The sequence below is a fragment of the Rhinolophus ferrumequinum genome, chromosome 6, assembly GCF_004115265.2.
Source record: "Rhinolophus ferrumequinum isolate MPI-CBG mRhiFer1 chromosome 6, mRhiFer1_v1.p, whole genome shotgun sequence".
NCBI lineage: Eukaryota > Metazoa > Chordata > Mammalia > Chiroptera > Rhinolophidae > Rhinolophus > Rhinolophus ferrumequinum.
Genome location: NC_046289.1, coordinates 30,831,639 through 30,852,307, shown reverse-complemented (window position 1 = coordinate 30,852,307; position 20,669 = coordinate 30,831,639). Strand labels below are relative to the sequence as shown.

Genomic DNA, 20,669 nt, shown 5'->3' with positions numbered 1-20,669 from the left:
AGCCCTGGTTGCTGCAGATCCCCTGTGGGGGCTTTGTCAATGGGAGGGGCAGGGAGTGATTCTCCTACAGCCTCTGCCTGAGCTGTTTGCTCACAAAGCCAGGGTGCTCCAGTTACCTTCCTTCAGGCTTTCCCGTCTGAGTCTTTATGACTCAGCTCAGGCCAGCATCAACTCGTTTATTTTCTTCCTGTGCCTGGCTGTGGGAGGCTTCCGGATGCCTGCAGCGTCTGCCAAGGGACAGAGGCCTGTTCTAAGTGCCTGACATGGGGGACCAGCTTAGCTGTTGGCATGTCACGGCGCTGGCCTAGCCAGGAGCTGGCGACCAAATAATAATATTGATAATGACAATATTAATAACAAGAGCTGAGCTTGACTGAGGCGTCTGCTCTGTGAAGGGAGGAATGTTGGCTCATTGCTAAGGTTTCCTCAGCTTGGAGGGATGTGTGGTTAGACCCAGAGGGGAGGTAACAAGGCAAAAGCAATGATGTTACCCAGGTGGTAAAAGAACTTGGGAAAAGGAAAGCGCAAGGTTGAAGTCATCTTAGCTTGAATGGAGGTCGAGGTGCAGCTGGGGCAACAGAAACGCTGCTAATTGCAGATAGGTTTGCCTAAAGAATGAGCCATGAACCCAGACTTGGAAGATGTGAGCTATAATCCCCAGCTTCTTCAGTACCTGCGTGTCCTGAAGTTACCTTACTTCTCTGGACTTTAGTTTCCATACAGTAAAATGAATGGACTGGCATGATATCCTCTTTTAATGCTACGTTAGAGGTTACTGATTTTCAGAACTCAAACAATCATTGACAACTATTTATTGACTACGCTCTATCTGCCAGGCACCTGGAGGGATCTCTCAGGAAAAGGAACATCTTCCAGTTTCTCAGGATCACGCAGGTTTCTCTCCAGTGGCCACAGCCCAGCTGCATCTTCAAGGTAGGAGAGGGGTCGGGGGAATGGGGGTGGGGTGGGGGGTGGGGCAGGGAGAAGAAATATCCTTCGGTTCAATTACGGATTTGTTGATCACCTACCTTCCCCACCCTCCAAGTTGGTTTCCATTCAGTAGCTGTTCCATTTGATCCCCGTGCAACAATGTTCTGGCATTCCCTGAGCACCACTGTACCTGAAGAGCAGCCCCCATCTCTTTCTAGACACTGATGAGGTTTCCCTTCTAGTCTCACACTGGCCTACTGTCTTTCATCCTGCTGAGTGTCACCGTGGCTGCTTTCATTTCTCACTATGCCCAGGTTTATTCAGCTGTGTTCTCCTCGGTTGCGCATGCTACCTGTCACAGGAGGCTGTCACAGCCCAATTGGAATTCACTTTATCTTTCCCTCTGCCCTATTCACTAAGCAAACATGTGCATTTGGCATTTCCGCCATGGAAATTCTCTGACCCCCTTTGCTCTTTCCTAAAATGGAATCTCAGTGTCTTTGCAGAAAAAAATTTTACATTCTCTGTAACATAAACAACAGGTATTTGTTGAATACTTATTCTTAGTTTTGTCCGGCCCTCAAGAGGCTGATGATATGGTTGGTGAAATGAAACAGACACATATGAAACAATTTGAAAACAGCAAAGCACAGTAGTATTGTCAGTATTATCATTAGGTGCCAAAATGTGTGGTACTAATACGCACTAACAGTAGTAGTAGATGCTGACATGCCAAGTGCTTATGCACATCTCATTTAAAACTCATAACAAGCTTATGAGTTGGGTACTATTGTTCCCATTTTACACAACAGCAAACTGAGTCACAGAGAATTTAATTGGCCTACAGTCTCATGAATGGTAAGACAACCCAGCTGTTTTCAACTCCAAAGTATGTGCATTTAAAACCCCAACTCTATGCTCAACCATTGCTTGTAAACTCCATGAAGGTGGAGTCTAGGTGTTTTGCTCATGGCTGTTTTCCAGGGCCATTTTCCCAGTGCTTACCATAGTAAATACTCATTTGAAAATAAATAGACACACGCACACACCCCCCCACACACACACACAGAGACACATACATATTGCACGTTGCACATCTTGTGAACAAAAAGACTTATAAGAAAAGCTAGACAAAATGGTCTGTTTCCTAGAGTCAGAGGTGGGAGGAAATGTTCAGAGGTTTGGATTATGAAAATGAAGTTCAGCCATCCCATTAGCCTGGGGATGGGCTTGATGATAAAAGAATGGGGGAATAGAAAATGAGAGAAAGTAAAAACAAAAAACAAAAAAGTAAAAAACAAAAACACACAATAAACACGCACACACACACACACACACACACCCCAACACACCAACAACACTGCCCCTCTTTTTGAGGCCTTAAATCCAGCTCTCGTGCCTGCATTGTTCCCTCATGCACACAGCACTGCTGTGCGATGACAGGGTCAGCCTGCTTTGTGCTGCATATGTCTGAGTCTCTCACAAAACTGTGGGTTTTAGGAGGGGGGGTGCTCACGTCTTTATCCTACTTTGTATCCCCCAAGGTGGGTGGGAAGCTCAGAGCAAATGTTTGTTGAAATGAATTGAAATTAGAAAAGTGTCTCATCCCAGTCAGCCTTTTTCTAAATTTTTAATTATTTTCTGTTTCTTATGTGATGCTTTTTAGAAAGTAGCAACGCTATAGGAAGAAAGAACCAAAGAGAAACCCCTTGAGAGTTATAAGGGGAAATGAATGTGGTGCCATTTTTTTTTTTTTAAAGCCCTGGGTCTTATCTGTCCCAGATTGGACTCCCATTCTTAGAAGGAAAAAAAAAAGAAGAAAGAAATGAGTCTGCATCTTCCAGTCAGTCTGGAGGGTCTGCCTCAAAGAGGACTGAAGAGGGAAATGTTCAGTTTTATTGGTTTGTTCTGCTGGGTCCTTTTCTCCAGGACACTGTGTAGTGCGCCGAATGAAGTGGAAAATGAAGAACAGGTGAGCAATCAGCTGTGAAAAGCTTTAATGGACCCGGCACCCCTTTGGGAATGAGGCAAGGTTCTTGCTGGCACGCAGGACCAACTCTCTTCCAGTTCAGTGGGCTTTGTTTTTGTAACGAGAATTTAACTCCCTCAGGTGGCCCCTGAATGGAGGAATATTACAGCCTTCAGCCCCAGTGGGGCTGCAGCGTCTTTACAGAGAACCGAGGCCACTGTCCGGAAAGAGGCCCCTGGCTCACTGGGGGCCTTTGCACATCTTGAACTTCCTGGGTGGCCAGGAGAGCAGCTTATGTGATCCTGTGATTATCTGGGGCTTCCAAGTAATGGAGCTGGGGACGTCCCTGGAGTGGAGGGAACTGCGGGTTGGTGAGAATGTGAACCACCACAGTATCTCTGTGGGAACAGTGGGGTGGGCAGGCCTCTTTTAAGCTTTTAAGCTCCCTGCAGTGTTCTATAAAGAATGAGGCCTTGGATTTGGGCTGGGAAGGTGGGAAAGGATGTCTTGTCTATCTAATAATAATGAGGAGGAGGAACAGGAGTGATCAGGCCTTCTGTGTTTACTATGTCCAGACCCTGGGCTAAGTACCTTATTTATTAATGCAGTAGAGCGACGCTTTCACTCCCTCACACTAACAAAAATTTAGCTTCTTCCTCTCTCCTGCCTGTCAGGGTTTTCCTGGCTACTGAGCTTTTAAAGATGCAGAGCCAGGGGAATGGTTATAGAGAGGAGGGAGTGAGAGGCAGTGGGGAAAGGGAAAGAAAGATTCTTCTTGCTGGGCCAGCTCTGAAGCTCTCCTTTGTGGTAGAGATTGCTAGTACTGGGCAAAGTGTAGATGAAAATTAAAAGATGAAGTGAGAGAAACATATGTAGTGAGCTAAGTCAACCTACATAACAAATATGGGACGGAGACATGAAAAGCAGAAAAAAAAATTTGTGGGTTGGGTGTTAGGCAGGGTTGCCAGATAAAATACAGGATACCAGTTACATTTGAATTTCAGATAAACAACAAATATGTTCCAAATAGTGCATGGGAAATATTTATACAAAAAAAAAAAAAAAGATTTGTGTATCCGAAATTCAAATGTAACTGGGCATTCTTCCTGTGTTTGTTTTGTTTTGTTTTGTTTTGCTAAATCTGGCGAGTCTAGTGTTGGGGAGAGTTTTGTAGGATTTCTAGAGTTGAGATTCTGGAGCAGTGGGTTGTGGCTTATGTCTGGGGTACATAGATGTTAGCTCATATAAGCCTTAACAATTATGCAAGGTGGACAGCATTACACTTGTTTTACAAATGAGGAAGTTAAGGCTCAGAGGGGCTTAAATAACTTGCTCAGGGTCATACAGTAAGGAGCAGAGCTGGTTCCCAAGCCTAAATTCATTTGACTTTCTGTGCTCTAAACCTGAGGCTTTAATAACCCATATCAAACTGCGTCTCTATTTCCCAACGAAATGCTGCTCATAGATAGTTAAAAAAAAAGTGTTTGAATATAACACGTTAAATGTATGTAGAATAGACTCATGGAGTTTTAGCATTCCTTTTTCAGTTGAACAAACAGTTATTTGGAGAAGACACGGGCCACGCAGATAGTTGCTGGTAGCGCCAAGACTAGAACCTGGACCCACAAAGGGCTCACAGGGATCGAACGCTCCGGGGAACAGCTATAAAGAGGTGAACAAGTCAAGTTGACCACCCCTTCCATTGTTGGCCTCCTCCTGCCTCAAATTCACCCCACCTCTCTCCCTCCCACATCCCTCCCTCTCCAAGCATTGAGCCAAGTCCCATTTCTACAAATTCCCACTCTGAGCCAGCTGTCATAATCCCTGCAAGGTGTTAGCTGATAAGAGCCTGTGGAAGGATCATGAAATGTTAGCCCAGTGGAGGATATTAAAGGCTGTAGAAGTCTGAAAGCAGGTGTGTGCCGAGACAGATATTGCAGGAGGTGTCAGAGGGCCTGGGCACCAGGCAGCCTTGCAAGGTAGTATTTACCTTGCGGTATTTACTCTGGTTCAACATCTGGTCTGTTCCTAGCTTTGCTAGTCTAGACACTTTGTCTTCTCATGTCCCAAGTTTGACTGGATGCAGCAATGATGACTCATAGTAACAAAGCTCAAAGAGAGAAGCACAAACGAAAAACCCAATTTATTAATGTACAATAAGACATACACCTGCCAAGCTGACTCTGGCCTGACCAGTGCCTTCTCTCTCATGGGATGAGAAGCTACGTGGAGAATCAGGTATCGACTGGTTGTTCAGAACCCCTGAAAGCAGAGCAGGGGGCGTTAGGTAGAGAAGACCAGAGTTTAATAGCATCTGAGTGCTAAGGTCTGGGGCTGTCACTTCCACAATGGCTGGGTGAATGACCCCATCAAACTAGGCTTACTGTCTTCTGGGCAGTGCTACAATAGGGCAGGTATCAGACTAGGTCCAGGAAGGAAATGAACAGTACACTCAAAAGGGAGTAGTGATTGCAGAGTGTTTAAAGAAGGGATTCTTTTCAAAGGTATTTCAAAACCAATATGGGATAATGGATCGCTCTCCACCACCACCACCGCCCCAGCTAGCCCCAGTCTAGCAACCTTGGGAGTAATGACCACCTCCAGGGCAAAAGGAGGAAGCCGTTGCCAGAACCTGGAGAGAGCCGCAGCTGTGGCTGTGCAGGAGTGCATTTCCACGGGATCTGTGGCCTTTCATAGAGGTTAGAGCCACTGTCAAATTTGTCTAGCTGAGAGGAAGCCCTGGGAAGAAATACTCTGGCCTCTCTCTCCAACTCACATCTGAACCTGCTTGCGCCTCCTGTTGGCTGAACTCTCTGGAAGCCAGAGGATTTGATACCGTTGGCAGAGATCAGCCTCTCAGATCACAGAGCAAGGTAGAGAAGGTAGGAAAACAATGTGCACGGGCAAAAAGAGATCCCTGGCACAGAGGCCTACCAGCATCCTTTTTTCCCATGCGTCCTTGCCAGGCCACCTTGCTTCTGCTTGAAACACTCTAGAATAATTCCTGCAATCTTGTTTCACAGGGCTCTTCCTGCCATTTTCTCTCTTTTAGGTGACTCTGGACATCTTTGTTTCGATCAGTTAAGTGATGAATTCATTAATATAATCTTATAATTTTATTTCCCGTTGTTTTCTCATGGTTTTTAGAGCCAGGGTGAGGGCACCTCACAGGGGCTTCCATAAAGCAACCTAAGTCAGCCTCATTGAGTAGAGGAGTTAAAGGTCAAGGAAACTCAAGAGCAGGCCAGGGCTCTCAGACATACTCTTGGCATCGTCTTTACAGGAGTATTTGCATTTTAAAATGGGCTCTTTTACATACACTATTCAAGAGCCAAAGGAATGTCTCTCAAATGGCAAAATTTCAGTTTAGCAGTGGGGAGGTGTGGTGGGCTGAATAATACCCCCCCCCCCCCAAAGATGTGCATGTCCCAAACCCCAGAATCTATGAATATGTTGCCTTGTATGAAAAATGGGAGTTTGCATATATGCTTAAATTAGGGATCTTGAGATGTGGGGATTATCCTGGATTATCTGGATAGGATCAATGTAATTGCCAGGGTCCTTATAAGAAGGAGGCAGGAGGGTCAGAAACTGAAACAGGAGATGTGATGACAGAAGTAGAGGTTGGATTGATGACTTTTGAAGATGGAGGAGAAGGGGCCATGAGCAAAAATGTACAGGAGGCCTCTAGAAGCTAGAAAAGTTAAGGATTCTCACCTAGAGCCTCCAGAAGGAGCACAGCCTTTGCTTTTTAGCCCCATAAGACCCATTTTGGACTTCTGACCTCCGGAGCTGTAAAAGCATACATTTGTGTTCTTTTAAGCCACTAAATTTGCAATAATTTGTAACAGAAGTCACAGAGAACTAGCACAGAAGATATTTTGGGGGTAGAGGCTCAACTTCAACATTCTTCAATCACAGACTACACTAAGAATTCTTAGGGTAGCTTTTTGTCAACCAATTTTAGGTCTCTATCCAGACACCAGTGGACCGGAATCCTGGCCATAAAAACTATCAAGGTAATCTGTCCCATGACATGTGTAACTGATGCTAAAGTGGGTTTCTGCCCTGATAAGCATGTTCCCAGACCTCATGCTTCACTGCTCACCAGGCCAGGTGTGGTTGGGGCCCTTCCACATCCAAGACTTCCTGAGTTGAGAGCACTGGTTCACAGAAAGGCCAGCAAGAGAGGCAGGCAGAGGTGGGGAGGAGGCCTCTTCAGGCAGGGAGCATTGGTGAATACAATGAAGAAGTAACACAGAGGACACCTTTCCTCTTGGCACTCCACTGCAAAAAATAGCCCAAAGAAAAGGATTTGAATCTGCTTTGAACTGGACTACTTGGGGGGGAAAAATCCATGACATGAACTTCATGTCACTTAGCAGATTTCCTTAGTTCTATTTGCACCCCTGCGGTGACCCCAACAGGCTCTCAGGAAGAGGTCCTTTTCTGTAAGGCTGTTTTCTTTCAATTAAGTTTCACAAACTAAATGGAAAAAAAGAGGACGTTGCTTAAACTGTGCCTTTGGAATGAAATGGAATATGAAAAGGCTCAAATCCATTTAAGAGACAGCCTCTTCTGTCAGAAATCAATACAGCCCTCAAAGTCTACAATGTGCCAGTTCATAAAGTGAAAATGGCTCCAATTCTGCATTTAACATTTTCAAAGCTAATATTAAATTCCAAGATTTTTATATCTGCTGTTTCCCATTTAGGACTAAGTTGTAAATCTGAAGTCTCTCCCCAGTTTACGAGTCTGACAGTGTTCGATAAAAACTTTTACAATCAAGTTCGATAAAGAATCACAAATCTCCATCTTGTGATTTTTAGTTTGCAATAATCTTCGTAAATAACATTTCCTGCCTTGATGTTTGTCAATATTTTAAAAATGAAAAAAATATATATATACTATGTAAACTCTTACCTTTGATTGAAATTACTGGTAGTAAAGGATTCAATGAATAAGATGTCTGCTTAGTGACATTTATAAAGAATGACCATGAGAAGTCAGAAGAAGGAATCTTTAGTGTAGAGATCACATGGCAAATGGAAAAAAAAAATCTACCTCCTGTTATTTAACACTGTATTTAAAAAGAAAAACAGGACTGTTTTAGGTAGAACTAACTGTTCCACTTGTGGGTTAGGATAAAATTTCCAAAGACAGCAAATAGATTCAAAAAGTGCTGTAACTCAAACAATTTAGACGGAAGAGAAGGTAATGTACTCTAGAAAACTGTGAGATGACTCAAAAAGTGGCTCTGGGGAAGGCAGAGACACTGATGTGAAAGAGACATGGGAAGAGTTTGAATAAATTATGTCATGAAATGTGAAAGTGGAAAAAAGTCGTATTTCTACTGTAGTATGTAATTTTATACAGCAAGTGGTTTTAAAGATGTATGTGCCACTAAACTAATGTATAGTTTAAGTTAAAAATTATGTTTTAGAAGACCGGTGACATGGGGGAAAGCTCATGGCAGTGATAAACCAGTATAAAAATTCTTGGTCTATGAAATCTATCCAACTGTAAACATAAATACAAATGAAAGAAAATTAAATGTATATTGATCTGGAAGGAAAGTCACCCAAAAGAATCAATGGTTGTATTTGTTTGTAAGATTACAGGTGACTTTTATTTTCTTCTTTATATATTTTTATAGTTTCCAAAGTTTACACAATGAATAGTCATTACTTTTCTAGCAAAAAAGAACCTTATTTTTAAAATAATCCATTAAAACATCTGCATGTAGACCCTGCCCCCATTGTGCTCCCAAGGAGCCTCCTAATACGTATACTAGTGTGGAGTAGAAATGAAATAACAGCTAACTTTTATTGAGTGTGACTCATGTACCCAGCACTGTATTGAGCACTTTGCATGGATTATTTCAGGTAATCATCACCCCAGTCCTATGAAGTTGGCATGAATACCCTGATTTTGTAGGTAAGGAAACTAACGATCAGAGTGGTTTAGTTCTTTGCCTAAATCACACAGCTAGTGGGTGGGGCTGGTGGCATTTAAACCCAGGCAGTCTGACTCCAGAGGTCACACTCTCCGCCTGGGCTCTGTGCCGTGCTGCCTCCCAGGACTCCAATACCTGTCGGGCAGGATTTCAGAAGCTGTAACAGACCAGCCCACGGACAAATTCCTAGCCCAGTATCCTGAGTAGTTCTTCTCAGCTTCGTACTTCAAGGAGCTGGAAATTTTCATTGAGTGAAGCAAATTTCTTACCTGGGACTGTCATGTTTGTATGAGTGAAGAGATGAGATGAACTTGTTGGGTAACATATTTTTATCTACTCCTCTAGGCAGAAAGACTTCTAAAGGAATGGGACAATTGGGTGTGCTGGTTTTAAACAGGGTCTGTGAGGATGTGTATGGGCCTACTTAGCTGGCAAGGAGGAGACTAAAATAAGGAGGACTGACCAGACCAGGGGTGGAGCACCAAGGTCAGGGGCTTTAAGTAGTCAGGGGCAGCAGACTCAGGAAAGCAAAAGGAAGCTACGAAAGGGGCCGAAGACCAGCTTTGCCCAGCAAAGGAAGAGCACATACTGAGCATAGACTGTGTGCTGGGTATTCGCATTTGCCCTTTCATTTCATCCTCCCAACAACCTATTGGAAAGGTGTCCTTATTTCTACCTGCCAGTTGGAGAAGGGGAGACTCAGAGAGATGGGGAATTACTGTTTAATGGGTACAGAATTTCCGCTTGGGATGATGAGAAAGTTCTGGAGATGGATAGTGGTGATGTTGCATAACAGTGTGAATGTACTTAATGCCACTGAATTGGTTAAAATGGTTAAAATTTTATGTGTACTTTGTCGTTCCCCTCGCCCCGACAAAAGACTTTCCACTGCCCAAGTCAGAACTTCCTGTAACAGGATGCAGATTATCAGACCTTAGGTTTTAACCATGGGGTTTCATGACTCTCTGAGCTACTGCATCATTTTCCACTTTTTAAAAAAATAAGCAGAGAAACAAAATTCCCTGGCCTGACACAGGGGCTCTCTCAAAAAGCCTATTGTGAATTGACAGCCCTTAGGAAGGGATGAGTCCAAAGTATGTATATATGTATGTATGTATGTATGTATGTACATATGTAGTATGTATGCATGTACGTATGTGTGTATGTAGTGTGACTGCCTCCTCCACCCCAATGGCTGCTGGCAGCCCGGTTGCTGCGGGTGGGGAGATAATTTGGTCTGAGTACCTGCCTAGGGATAATTCAGGGCCTCAAGAGGTTCTCAAAGAAACTGCTACTCAGAGGTTATTCATCTGATGGGAAGAGGCTGGTGAGAAAAGGAAAGAAACTTCTGGTAAGGGTTTGGTCTGAATCCTGCAAGGAGAAATGGTCTGGGAATGGACTTTGACAGCTCCCAGCGCATAGCCAAAGGGATGAAAGGAATTCATTAACAGACCAAAATTGGAATTCCATGGGCCCCCAGCTGTGAGGATGGAGATGGGGAGGTGCCGGAGAGTCCCCTGGATCTTGTGGGCTGAGCAGGCTTCATGGACTTGCAATCTGAGCAGTTGCACAGGGCCCCACACCCAGGAAGTCTCCACACTTGGTTTAATGGTCTGCTGTCACCATCTTGAAAGTGTATATGTGTATATATATATATATATATATATATATATATATATATATATATACAGCCTTGCATTTTTATTTTGCACTGGGACCTACAGATTGTTTAGCTGGTTTTGCCTGTAGAGCATCAGAAGGGAGAACTTCTACTGAAATCATTGGGCCAACGGGCCAGGCAGGAAGGAAGAGGGACCTCCAAGTTGCAGGTCCAGTGACTGTAAGCAAAGCAGAGCAGTGCCCTGGAGACAGGGGATGTCAGTGTGGGGGAGGAAGAAACTAGGCTGTACCCTTCATGGTGTTTTTGGCTGGTCTAATAATTAAATTGGCATGATACAGTTTAACAAGAGAAAACAACCAAATTTAATTACATACATATGCATGGAATCCCACATTCATGAGAGAGTCAGAGACTGCACATACATGAGAGGTGCAGGACAGAAGAGGAACACGAGGTATATATGACATTCTGAGCTAAGGATGAAGTAAGGCACCCGAGCTTCAGTAGGTCTTTGCAGGATGATAAGAAGAGCAGATGGTCAGTAATGACTAGTTTGCCCTGCCCCTGCATATAAATAGGTTAAAAGAAGTTATTTCTGGTGGTAACTCTTACTGTGGACAAGGTCCCTAATTTAAATCCTTTAAGGGAGAGTTAAAAATTTCTAGTGAACCTGCAGGGTTTTGAGTACCTTTAGCTCCAAATAATCCACATACCACAAAGGCATATCCTGGTGTGACTCATTTTTGAACCCCTACACCAGCATCCCCATCACCCCGTTTTATGAGAAAGCTCTCAAGGCAAACCCCAGACTTAGGGCCGAGGAAGGACGAGTGGTGTGTGCAGCTCCACTATCTGCCTATTCCGGCTCACTTTGTTTTCTCTTTTGCTTTGTCCTTGGCTTTAGTTCCAGCCTGGACTGGTGCCTGTTATTCACTATTAGAGTTTTCATACCCAATATTTCTACTTGTTCTTCAAATTTCTTGTTTCATATTACTTCTGTCTTATCTCTTTAATTCTACTTGAGGCTTGTTTTAGATTCTTGGTCTGTTTGTTATTGTTCTAATCCTTCTGTTTCAGATAACACAAGTGGCTTGTGTGATTTCATGTTTCTCTTCTGAAGGAGTAACAGTGGCCCAGTTTGGAGCACATATTCTCCGGGAGCACTGGCTGCTCTGTCAGGTATTATGTACAAGAAAGTGCCCAAGGCCAGGCTGTTGTCTGAGCCATCTCTCCAGGGGTTTCTCATACCTTGTTGCTATTGTTATTGTTGTTGTTGGTTCCTGGAATCCCTGTTTCCCTCTGTAGTTTCTCTAGTCTGGATTTTGGAAGGGGAGCCAGCGGCTCTGCTGGTCCGCCAACTTGGCAGATACTGGAAGTCTCTTTCTGGCTCACTTCTGTTTCTTGTGTCACATGTCCATGCATGCTGCATTCTCCCACACTTGTAGGTGGGTAAAACCTATTTTATTGTAAATTGCTAAGTGTGGATATTTCTCTATTTCAATCAGTCTATTTCAATTCATTTACAAAGGGCCAAGCTAGGTGTGGATATTTCTCTATTTCAATCAGTCCATTTCAATTCATTTACAAAGGGCCAATCAAGCAACTGCTACTGCCATTTAATTACAGGATCCAGATAGTGGAGGCTTACAAATAAGGTATGTGTGAAGAGAATGCTGTCATTTCTGAATTCTGATTGGCTAAATTTTCTTGCAGTCCGATTGGACAAAATGTCAGACAATTATGCAGGAAAATGTTCTTACTTTTTGGAGAAAGTATTTATGGGTCAAATATCGTGATGTCCATAATTTACTTTAAAATACTCAAGCATTAAAAAAAGTTCAAAAATAAGAATTGTTATTTCATGGTATTATATTCATAAGACCATAGGTTGTAGGAATAATTCTTGTAGGGAAGTAATGTTTCTATTTTATATTGTATATAATCTGCCTTATATTTTATATAAATACGTTATTTGTTCTACAAATATGCTACGGTTTGAATGTTTCTGTTCCTTCCCCCCTCCCATTCATAAGTTGAAATCCTCATTCCACAAAATTATGGTTTTAGGAAGTGGGGCCTTTAGGAGGTGCTTGGGTCGTGACGGTAGAGCCTTTAAGAATAGGATTCGTGCCTTATAGAAGAGGCTCCAGAGAGATCCCTGGCCTCTTCCACCAGGTGATGACACAGAAAGAAGGCACCAGCTATGAACCAGGAAGCAGGCCCTTCCCAGAGTGTGACCATGCTGGCACTTTGATCTTGGATTTCTAGGCTTTATTTCCAGAAATGTGAGAAATAAATTTCTGTTGTTTAAGCCACCCAGTCTGTGCTATTTCCTTATAGCAGCCCGAGCAGACTAAGACAATAAATATTTGGCAACATCTTATTCAATGAATTCTGCAGAAGTAATGTTTATTTGACAGATGAGAAAACTGAGGCCCACTGAACTTGTGACTTGCCTGGGGCCACATACTAGATAAGATCTTAATTCTCTTGGGCACAAATTTAGGGCCTTTTCCACCCCACCCGATCACACTCCATCTGTAATCAAGAAAGAGTCCAGGTTGACTTGCCCAGTTCAGCCATAGCTCCTTCAGAGCAATAGTCTTTCCTTTCACAGATTCATCCCCACGATGTAAATAGAACATACATTGCAAAAACTGATTCAGATGTTTCAAGACGAACATCTCACAAAGTGGTTGTAATTGATGGGGTGTCCATAACCCAGGATGGTGGGTGGCTATTTTTTTGTTTCTTCTTTCTAGTCTTTCTAATATGATATTTTACATGTGCTTGTTTAGATAATATAGAACAATATAGCTAATAACAAGTAATATAGGTTTACTGAAGAAAATTTTGAAAATACAGATAAGACAAAAATACAAAATGAAAATCACCCACAATCTCACTGTGACTAACATTTTGGGGATATATCCATTGTCTATTGCTGCATAATAGATTACCCCAAAATGTAGTGGCTTAAAACGAAAGACATTTATTATCTTGCAGTTTCTATAAGAATTCAGGAGCAGCTTATTTGGGTGGTTCTGGCTCAGGGTCTCTGATAAAGTTGGACTCATATGAATGAAGTTTTTCATGGGGCTGCAGGATTGATTCCAAGAGGCCTTACAAGGCTGTTGACTGGAGGCCTTAATTCCTCACCACATGGACTCTCCACAGGACTGCTTGAGTATCTGTACAATATGTAGCTGGCTTCTCCCAGAACAACTGATCCAAGAGAAAGAGCAAGGAGGAAACTGCATTGCCTTTTATAACCCAGCTTTGGAAGTCACACACTGACACTTCTGCTACATTCTGTTCGTTAGAAGAAAATAACTAAGTCAAGTCTACACTCGGGGAGAAGATTTAACCTATAACTCTTGAGAGGAAGAGAATCAAACAACTTGTGGACATATAGTGAAACCACCCTAGGAGATCTCCAGTCAGATTTTTTTTTTTTTTTAACCAAAATAGGATCTTATTGTATGTATGGCTTTATATCTTACCTTTTTGTGTTTATAAACTCAGATATCCTGGATTATAATCCAGCTCTTCCACTTAGTAACTGTATAATCTTGGGCAAGTTACTTAACCTCTCTATCTTAGTTTCCTTATCTGTGAAATAACGGTGAAATTAAAACATAACTGATAGGGTATTGGTGAGAATCACATGAGTTCATATATTTAAATAACTTAGAATCATTTCAGTCACAGGGTAAGCAGTATGTGTTAGCTCTTATCATGTTAGCAAGGATATTTAAAAAATATATTAATAACTTCTGAATGCTTTATTGTATGAACATTCTGTACTTTAATTCCATTATTATACCTTTAGAGCATTTCTAATTTTTTTTATTACTGTAACATAATAAGAAATATGTATTTGGTCTCCACCCCCAATTCCTGACAGAGCTGCTAAATCCCTTGGGATTTCTTGGGTGATTGAAACATCTTTTGTTCAAATGAGGAGACTCTTGGTGGACTCCTGGAGCTGGGCACCAGAAAGACCAAGCCGTGATTCAGCTTGGAACTTTCAGTTCCACCCCTCAGCCTCCAGGGAGGGGAGGGAGCCTGGAGATTGAGTAAATAAAGGAAAATGCCTATATGAGGAAGCCTCAGTTTCTAAACTGTGGGGTTTGGAGAACTTCGAGGTCAGACACACCACACGTTGAGAGGGTGGCACCCCCCAGCTCCACAGGGACAGAAGCTTCTGTGCTCAGGACCCTTCTGGACCTCATCCTATATACCTCTTCATCTGGCTATTCATCTGTATCCTTTATGACATTATGTATAATAAACTGGTAAATATAAGTAGATGCTTCTCTGAGGTTTGTGAGCCTTTATAACAAATTATCAAACCTGAGGCGGGCATTGTAGGAACCCTGATTTATAGACAACCGGTCAGTAATACAAGTGGCAATCTTGGGGACTTACAATTGGTGTCCGAAGTGGGGGCAGTCTTGAGGGACTGAGCTCTTAGCCTGTGGTGTGGTCTGGCCTAACTCTGGTAGTTAGTGTCAGAATTGAATTAAATTGTAGGATTCCCAATTGGTGCCTAGAGAGAGTTGGAGAATTGGTTGGTTTGGGAAAACCCCAAATGCATTTGGTGTCAGAAGTATTGGGAGTAAAGAAATAATTTTCTGTTTTAATTGCTAATATTAGTAATGCTGTAATGAATATTCATGTCACTAAATCTGTGAGCTGGGGATGAAACTCTTTGGAATGTTTACACAATTTTGCATGTATGATGCTGCTTGTGGAGAAAGGGATCCATAGCTTTCATCAAATTCTCAAAGAGGTCCCTAACCGAAAAGATTTTAAGAGCTGTTTGTCTAGGTTATAGCCCTCAGCCATCTAAGTTCAGGTCTTGGAGGAGGGGATTAGAGATGTGGACATCAAGGTCAGGAGCACTGGTTCACATCAAGGAAGCCCCCAGGGGAACTTTGGAGGTATCTTAGCAGTGCATTCACGTGTTGGATTTCCTGGTAGCTTATTTCTAGGATAATCTGTAGGTGACTAATCTAACCACCTTGTTACTGTTATGAGATCAAACACCTTTGTGGTCTCAAGATCTGTGGGTTTTTGGTCCCTTTTGTCTGGGCTGATTCCATTTGTGGGTTGTGGATGGATTATTCCAGTATGTATTTGGTATGTGCTAAGCATTCTATAATATTTGTTGAATAAATGAATGAATAATGGAAGTGTTGGGAAAAAAAGGGAAATATGTATAAGGAAATGCAAAGTGGTCTGGGTTTGTCAGATTTTGGAATGATTGAGCTTTTGTGGTGGTGGGCTACAAGAAACCCTCAGAAGGAATAGGGGCCCCAATACCCTGGTAGAAAAAGGAGATGGCAGCAGATGTTGCAGGGAGATGTTCTAAAGCATGGGCCCCCAAACAGGCTAAGTGTGAAGGTGATGGGCCGATGTCTCAGACAAGGCAGTGAAGGGACAGGGTGTAGGAAGCAAGTCGACTAATGTGTGGAGCCAGCTCCTACAGTCATTGCACTCACCCCACCCATCAGACCACCCCAAGACTCATCCCACCCTGCAGCTGAGAGCTTAGTGACATACCCAGGGCAGCAGCCTGATGGTGCTTCAGAAGCTCACCTCCCACAGGTGGTAGCCTTTTGTCTGAGCCTTCACTGCAGCAGCTGCTCAGGAACTGTCAATCTTCCAGGCCAGTGGCACTTAAAAATTGGTGTGTATCCTCATCGTGTGGGTAGTTCATCGCCAGTATGGATCCCCAGGCCCCACCCCAAGGGCTTGACTCAGGTCTGAGGTGGGGCTCAGCATTCTGCATTTGCAGAGCTGAAGGCTCACAGACAACCTATGTTCAATCTGGTCCACTGAAAAGCAGACACCAAGATGGGATTGTACATAAAAGAGATTTATTGGGGAAATGCCTATGAAGGATAAAAGGGTTGGAGCCCAGGCAGGGGTGAGCTCAAACCCTAATGAGGATCTGGCCCCTGTGAAGGAGAAGGACGGGCAGTGAGAAGACTTAGGGCAACTGAAGTTTAAAGGAACAGCTGCCACAGGGCTGCCCTCATTGCGGAGGCCAATTGCAACTTCAGAAGTCCTCAAGACTACCCTCAACTTTCAAAAATTTGCTAGAAGGACTCACTGAACTCACTGAAAACGATTGTACTTGTAGTTATGGTTTATTACAGGGGTAGGATACAGATTAAAATCAGCCAAGAGAAGAAGCATATAGGATGGAGTCCAGGGAAGGATCAGACCCAGCGCTTCCATTGTCTTCTCCCCATGGAGTAAAGATGTGTTAACATTCCTGGCATCCATGTGTGACAGTCTGCATGGAGTATTACAAACCAGGGAAACGTACCTATGCCCTGGTATCAGAGCTTTTACTGGGGCTCCATCTTGTAGGCATGACTGATGAATTGCCTACATGGGTGATTTCAGTCTCCTGGTTGACTGACACTGAGTGACTTAAACCCCACCCTAAATCATGTTGTAGGTCTTTCTGGTGTGGCCAGCCCAAACCCTAACTCACATTGTCACTACCTGCCCAGCCCAAGGCCCTCAGGCAGACAGAGATTAACTCCTAGGAGCCAAGGGCATATCCCAGACTTCTGTCGGGCAAGGTTAAATTCTTTACTATCCAGGTAGGAAGAGTCTCAGTAGTAGGGTGGCTCTGAGAAAGGATCAGGCAGGGGGATGGCGAGTCCTCCAGCCAAAGCTACCTGTTGGAGGCATCCTGAGTCTCGAGGAAAAACCTGCAGTAGTACCTCCCACCCCCATGCTCAGCATGGCCTGGGGAGCGCGCAGCAGTGTGAATGTGGGGGTGGATCCCAGCCGTTGGGGCCTCCAGCCAAACCTGCTTCCAGCAGCAGGGATGCTGAGTGGCCCCTGAAGGGGCAGTGCGCGTGGGGGTGGCGTGCATCTGGCCCACTAGCCTTTAGGCTGTGATGCTCTGCAAGGCTTCTTCCTGAGATGACTGTCTCTTGCTCCTCTTCCACCTCAGTTTCCTGGCTCCTTGCAAAGAGGAAAAGGGTTAGGGCAGGACTGCCGACACGGCCCTGTCAGTGTGGGCCACGCACCCCTCTTGCTGCTCTGCTGTAGAGGCTCTGAGGCACAGGACACAGAGGAGGAACAAAACAGGAACAAAAGAGTCTGGGGTCTGGATGACAGGTTGTCTTCCCTGAGGGGTTTCTCCTGTGGCCTCTGCTCTGGCTGCTGCTCTCTTGGCATCCCCACAGCTTTGCCTTGGCCTCATAGAGGAGAGTTCTCCCACGGGTGTGCTTGAAGGTCTGTGGCTCTGGGCTTCCCACCATGGGACCATTAAAGGCACCCAGAGTGACTGACCTGCTGAGGGGAGCACGAGGTCAGGAGGCGGCTGGGAGGAGCCACCCTGGGAGCCTCCGCAGACAGAACTGCTCTCACAGACCCTTCGGTCTTTTATTGATTTCTCCTTCTTAAATTCTACAAGCTGCTCAGACAAGAAACCAGGTGGGGGAAACCAAGATTATAGAGAAAGTGTGTCACGTAGACCAAGCAAGTGGAAACAGGAAGGGGGATGACTCAGAACAGGATGTCAGCATGAGGTGTGAGGTGTGTGGTGTGTGTGTGTTTTCTGCCTGGCACAGCTGGGCCTGCCCTTAGTCTGAAGCCTAGTTCCTTCTTGCACTTTTGCTTTCACCGTGTCTTAGTGCATTCCTCTCTGGTGGTCAGATCTTAGCCCTGGGGATGGTGCACTGTGCTTTTATTTGAAAAATGAGGACCAATCTTTGTACATTTAAAAAATGTCCAGGCCTGGACCAAACCTGCACCAACACAGCCTAGGGAAAGAGAAGGGTGGGCTCCATGGCCACACAGAACAGAATACCACCCCCAGAGCAGTGTGATATTGGGGACATGGACCCTGGATATGGAGGCTGGTGTCCTGGGTCCTATAAACGACTCTTCATTGACTGTTATTACTGCATTTCCCAGATTTTCAGATATCAAGGATTAATGAGGTACAGAGATTAAGCAGTGTGCTCAAGATCCCATAGGTAGGATGCAAACTTCAACCTGGCTGGTGTGGCTCCAGAGCCCACCTCTTATCTGCACCATGCAGCCTCTCTTAATGCACAAGGGAGAGAATAAGCCAAACAAAACGGAGAGTTTCTAGTCATTGTCTGTGGGCAGAAGGAAGAAATGGTAAATGGTAGATGGAGCTAAAGCAGTGATATGCTGGTAAACTCCCTCTGCTCCCAAAGCTCTGGTTTGTGACATTTGCCAATTTCCTTGGTGTAAATACTTCCACCTTGGTTGATTTCAAGATAGTAAAATTCCTGAGTGTTTAGTAGTTGCCTCAGGAGCTGTTATGAACACCACCCGCACACCACCAGATGAAAAAAATTGTTCAAGTTGATCTGGGGGAATTTAGCCAGGAAGCTGTTTTACATAAGGTTCAAGTCAGCCATCTGTGGACAGGGCTTGGCCTGTGTGTTGAGGGCTTGGAAATGGTTTCTCCCTCTCTGTTCCGAACCTGCCAACCTGGGGCGCCAGCCCCTTGCTGGACTCTGGGGAGGGTGAGTGCATGTTCTCCATGCCTCGCTGGCCTCCCTGAGTACCACAGACGAAGCTGAAGAACAAAGTTCCCACTCAAAGGGAGGCAGCTATCTGACTCATGCTCAAGAGGGAGCACTTAGTGGTGGCCTAAGGGCCTCCTTCTGGACGCAGAGTGGCAGAGGTGAAATGACATGGAAGGGAAGAAAAACACGAGGTTAAACAAGAGAGAAGAGGGCCTTTGAGGTGGTGAAGTTGAGAGGTTAGGAGGAGGCTGGTGAGCTGCTGTCAGTGAGGGCCGAGGAGAAGACAGAAAGACCTAGAAAGCCGTATAACTGGAGAACATTTAGGTCACTATCAGGACAGCTCTAGAAACCAAGTCACAAAGTAGGAATCACAAAGTCAGATGGCTACAGGGGCCAGGCAGATCACTTAATGGGCAAATTAGACAATGTATAATAAAATAGACAGTGGTGGGGACTGTGGCCAGTTGTAAGCAAGTGCCTTGCCAAAAGACACTGAAGTGGTTTTTTGTTTTGTTTTGTTTTTGTTTTTTTGTTTTGTTTTTTAACATTATATAATAGCCAAACAAAATAGATCCCTGACTTGGATGCAGGCCTCTACTTTGTGAGTTCTGTCACCAAGCCTCTCCTCGCAAGGGTTTTGAAGGCCAGACTTATAGGTTGGCCTAATAGTGGCCAGAAGCTCCAATTATCCCTGCTCTGCATCTGAGTGGTCGGGCACCAGGGGTGGGGCGGGCAGTGAGATCCACCCATCCCAGGTACAGACAGACAATACGGGGGAGCGTTGTCTGGAGCAAATTTTAAAACAATAATAGAACAAACTAAAATTCAGTCTGCTTTTTATTATCAATATGTATTGGCAATCCTGAACGATGTCAGTGATAAAAATACTCTCCTTGAAAAAATCTTTTATTGGTTTAAGTTCTAAACAATTGCTATGGTTGTCATTAAGTTTTAATAATATACTCATATATGTAAGCTTCAAATGAACACATTTTCATAAAATATCTATTAATGAACATTATATTCTACATGGAAGTTAATTTGAGAATTAGCCCCTGACTCAAGTAGGTTCACCCACCAGCATTTCTTTCTAGAATAAGTACCGAATGATTTGAAACCTTTCAGTTCCAAACTCTGTGGAACCACGTATTCCTTTAAAAACTAGATTCAAATAAAGAATAACAGCACATGATTGTACACATGAAAAAACAGAATATGAGTTAGTTCCATTTTGTTCCTTGTGACCATGCTAGAAGAACTGAAAAGGACATTGTTTAAATGCCTTGATTGTTTTCATCAAGAGCTGAGTGCTTGTTTTAAAGCAGCATGTCAAATAATTCTAATTTCTCTGTCATTCAGCCAGTTTCTCTGATTTTTACAAAAGAAAAACTTCAGAAGTTTACCAACTATAATAGAAATTCATGGTGAATTTTCTGGTGAAGATATTTTAGCAGAAATTTTTTGACTGTGGAAACATTTGGAAGCAGCTAAAATTGATCCCAAAGAAACAAATATATGGATAGTATTGCAACTTCTAAAATTAACTGTGACAAGGGATTTTTATGAATCTCTGCCAAACCTATCCTCATGTTTAAGGTTTCCTATCTACAGTATTTGTTTATCTGTTGATTCATGGAAAAGAAATTTTTCTAAATG

General features: G+C 43.7%; 1 long non-coding RNA gene across 2 annotated transcripts in view; it reads left to right on the top strand.

Annotated features, from left to right (window-relative positions):
- Positions 1 to 233: 233 nt before the first annotated feature.
- LOC117023926 (uncharacterized) overlaps positions 234 to 20,669 on the top strand; it is a 38,836-nt gene continuing 18,400 nt past the window's right edge. The window contains exon 1 of one of the 2 annotated variants that reach the window (XR_004423282.1): positions 234 to 933. This is a non-coding gene — a long non-coding RNA (uncharacterized LOC117023926). Of the gene's footprint in view, positions 934 to 2,761; positions 2,903 to 20,669 lie in introns of those variants that run through there. The other variant, XR_004423283.1, reaches the window with a different exon arrangement.